Raw genomic sequence first — 4142 nt, 5'->3', positions numbered from 1 at the left:
ACACATGCCCATCCCTCTCAGTATTCCACCTCCGCAAGCGGCATTAAGAAAGGTTTTTAGAGAAAGCCACGAAACATCTGCCTTCCACACCCAAATTAGCTTAATAAAAACTACCACATCAAACAAACAGCAAACAAAGAAAACTACCACATAAAAGAACAGAATCTGGGCGTGGCATGGAGGAGAAGGCAATCAGAACTACCAGGGGACCTTCACAAGGTAAAATGTCCGTGGTTGCAAGTCAATGTTTCATGATATTGTTGTCATGAATCAGAATGTATTTATATTATAATTGTGTGGGAACATATGCATTTTACTTCTTTTCCCTTATTTGCCACTCACTACATTCATTGGCAATGCTAAAGACCCAATGTTAGATGTAAGAAAACTCATCTGGGAAACTCACACTTTTTGAAAATCTAATCTACAATGAGTGTGACTTCTTGGATTATTTTAGCAACATGATTAGTCAGGAAAAAAGCATTTTGGATTTTTGAAATGCCTACATTCACTCAAATGAGCTGAAAATTAAGTGTGAAATGCAGTATTTCACTTTTGAAAAATTGCAAAGAAATGTTAATCACAATTGTTCTCATCAAATACACATTGACTCTTGCAATATATTTTTTTCTTTTGCAGTGTTCTTTTCTCTTCAACAACAACAAACAACCTCTAAATTCTCGGGCCTCAAACAGCTTAAAAAAAAAAAAAAAACCTCTCAGAGTAGAATTTTTGGTTGAACTATTTTAACCATAATCAATTCCCATTACTGTCAAGCTTGTAAGCAGGTCAAGAGAATGCTTTAAAAGGGAAGAGGAGGTTAAGGAGGAGAAAGAGGACTTGATTTATGCTTTTGCCATCCTTCCAGCTCTCAGCCAGACAGGCCGGAGACACTTCTGGAAGTAATCTCACCATGGCTGTCCAAGGGGAACTGCAAGTTCAGTTCACACTTGTATTGGCTGGTGATGATGGTACTGGAAAAACGGGTTCCATGAGCATCAGCTGACTGGTGAATTTGAACTTGGGTGTTGAAGTCCACCCCTTGTGTCCCATACCAACAGAGGACCTATTAACTTCAATGTATGCGATACAGCTCGTCAGGCGGAATCTTGTGGACTGAGAGACAGCTATTACATCCAAGCCCAATGTGCCATTACTGTGTTAGATGCAACTTCGAGAGTTACTTGTAAGAATACTAGAGGCCCAGTGCACGACATTCGTGCACTAGGTTGGGGGAGGGTCCCTCAGTCTGGCCTGTGCCCTCTTGAATCCAGGAGCCCTCGGGCAATGTCTGACTGACAGCTTAGGCCCGCTCCCTGCAGGGGACATCCTAGCCGTGAGCCCGGCTTCTGGCTGAGCGGCGCTCCCCCTGTGGGAGCGCACTGACCACCAGGGGCCAGCTCCTGCATTGAGTGTCCGCCCCCTGGTGGTCAGAGCACATCATAGTGACCAGTCATTCCACTGTTCCGTCAATTTACTTATTAGCCTTTTATTATATAGGAATCCCAACTGGCATAGAGATCTGGTGTGAGCGTGTGAAAATATCCCCAGCATGTTGCGTGGCAACAAAGTGGATCATAAGGACAGGAAAGTTAAGACAAAATCAATCGTCTTCCACCAAAAGAAGAATTTGTGGCATTTCTGCCCAAAGTAACTATAACTCTGAAAAGCCCTTCCTCCAGTATGCTAGAAAACTAACTGGCCCCTAACTTGGAGTTTGTCGCCATGCCTGCCCTCGTCCCACCAGAGGTTGTCATGGACGCAGCTTTGGCCGCACCACACCGTAGGAGCATGCTCTGGAGGTTGCTCCGACAACCGCTCTCCCAGATGAGGGTGAGGACCTGTGAGGAAAAGAAGCTGGAGCCCAGCTCACAAGCCCTTTTATAGGCAGCTGTGCTGTGACGTCAGTGCTGCAGCGCCTTTGCCACTTGGTCATACAGCCAAGCACAATGTGTGCTTAATCTCTGGGATACGCAAGGAGATGCATGGGCTTCAGAGTAAACGTGGCAGTTAAAAAAGACCTTCATTTCTTGGACCTGCAGACGTAGCTGTTTTGGAACACCGCTGCTTCCTTACTGAGTTTCAAATATCAGACTGCTACTGAACATCACAAGTCAGTGCGCAATCGTGTTTGTCACCGTCATTCCCATTCTTTCTCATTTAGAATCAGAATAAAATTGTACTTCAAATTCTTTTTTAAAAAAAAAGGAAGCCAAAACCGGTTTGGCTCAGTGGATAGAGCGTCGGCCTGCTGACTGAAGGGTCCCGGGTTCGGTTCCGGTCAAGGGCATGTGCCTGGGTTGCGGGCACATCCCCGGTGGGAGATGTGCAGGAGGCAGCTGATCGATGTTTCTCTCTCATCGATGTTTCTGACTCTCTATCCCTCTCCCTCCTCTCTGTAAAAAATCAATAAAATATATTTTAAAAAAAAAAGGAAGAGGAAGAGTTTTCAGTAAATATTATCACTCAACTGCACAGAAAAGAATTCAAGATCGAGATACAACTATGAAAACAGTAAGACTGTAAAAGGCGCGCCGCCCGCCTCTCCGGGCGGTGCGGGAGGAGGAGTCTGGCCGCTGGCTCTGGGATCCCTCCGCGCCCGCCGTGGGGCCTGGCCTCCCCGGAGCGGATCCGGGTGTCCGGACCGGCTGCGTGGTGGCCGGCGGCGGGCCGAGGGGTGGGGGCCGGGCGGCAACCGACCACGGAGGAGGTCATGGGAGCGGAGGGCCTCACCGCTTGGCTCTTTCCTCCCTCCCCCTGTGGTCGGCTCCCCGCTTGCCCCGCGCTGGGGCTGAGGGTCCATGCGGCCCTCGGGGCCCGGTCAGGGGGACCGGGGCCTGCGTGGGCCGGCCACCGGGCCCCATGGGGGGGGGGGGACGTTGGCTCCCCGGCCCACGGCGGGAGCCCGGCGCAGGCTGCCACCCGCCCGCTGCCCCCCGGACTGGGCCCGATGCAGCGGCAGCGGAGTGGGGCGCGTGCCCTAGCTCGGGGAGGCCGCCATGCTGCAGTGCACCGGCCCCATGGCCGGGCCTGCTCCGGGCGGATGCCGCTCCTCTGGGGCTGGGCCGCTCCACCGGCCGCACCCCGTTTGCTGGGCCTGTGCCGCCCAGACGCGCTGGAGTCCCAGTCTGCCCGCGGGCCAGCTGCAGGTGCTATGCGGGAGGGCCATCCTGCCTTGTGGCGAGTTCGAGCGGCAGCAGCAGGAGCCGGGCAAGGACTGCGCCCTCCATCTTGCCTTGGGTCCTCCATCTTGGGACAGAGCCACCTGCGCCCTCCATCTTGCCTTGGGTCCTCCATTTTGGGACGGTGCCATGTGCTTCTTCCCGGAAGACGCCGCTGCTAGCCACACCCAGGATTTCTCTGGACTGACCAATAATAATCAAGGGAAGTACACGCCATCACTATGACTGACTCGCACCTGGCCAATCGGCGGGACCCACAGTCCCCTCTCCTGCCCTCACTCCACCCCCCTTTAAAACCCCCTGTCCCATCAGGTCTCTCTCTCTCTCTCGGCCACTGGAGCTTACCGTTGCATCGGTGAGTGTGGCAGGGGAGCCAAACCTAGGTTTGAAAATAAATGACTCTTTGCTTTTGCATCGGACTGACTGGCTCCCTGGAGGTCTTGGGAACTTTGAAATCTGGGCACAACAACTGAATTACAGGTGATCTCAGGGCACACACTGAATCGAAGAACAAGATAAAAAGACAAAAATGTCTTTCTTTTTGGAGAGCATCTATTGGAAACTTGCAAGTAAAGCTCGTATATGATAAAACTTGTGCCTAGGAATGTCGATAACTGTGTTCCATAGAATTCACAGTGAAATTGGAATGGCTTGTGTTGCTGCCACAGAGGTAAAATTTCTAAAAGCAGCAGTCTCAAACTGGATAAAACTTATTCTTACAGTTTTCCAGTATCTTGCTCCCCTTCCACAATTCAATCGATGTAGACACTTAGCAGCGTAACTTCGTTAAGAGAAATAATCTTGAAAAGCCTCACGAAAATTCACACAGCCATCGCGGTCATTTAACATCCAAAGCCCAGCATGTTGTGTGGCAACAGAGTGGACATTAAGGACAGGAAAGTTAAGACAAAAATCCATCGTCTTTGCCACCAAAAGAAGAATCTGTGACATTTCTGCCCA

The 4142-nt window shown here is 50.6% G+C and overlaps 1 pseudogene across 1 annotated transcript; it reads left to right on the top strand.

Annotated features, from left to right (window-relative positions):
* The first annotated feature begins 913 nt into the window (after nucleotides 1-913).
* Nucleotides 914-1847, top strand: LOC308529050 (GTP-binding nuclear protein Ran-like; annotated as a pseudogene). Its single transcript has 2 exons — nucleotides 914-1193; nucleotides 1501-1847. The product of its transcript is annotated as a GTP-binding nuclear protein Ran-like (transcript).
* Nucleotides 1848-4142: the final 2295 nt, after the last annotated feature.

The sequence above is a fragment of the Myotis nattereri genome, assembly GCF_964212035.1.
Source record: "Myotis nattereri genome assembly, chromosome: 13".
NCBI classification, from domain to species: Eukaryota; Metazoa; Chordata; class Mammalia; order Chiroptera; family Vespertilionidae; genus Myotis; species Myotis nattereri.
The sequence above is the reverse complement of the archived record's forward strand: the minus strand, read 5'-3'. Positions and strand labels throughout refer to the sequence as shown.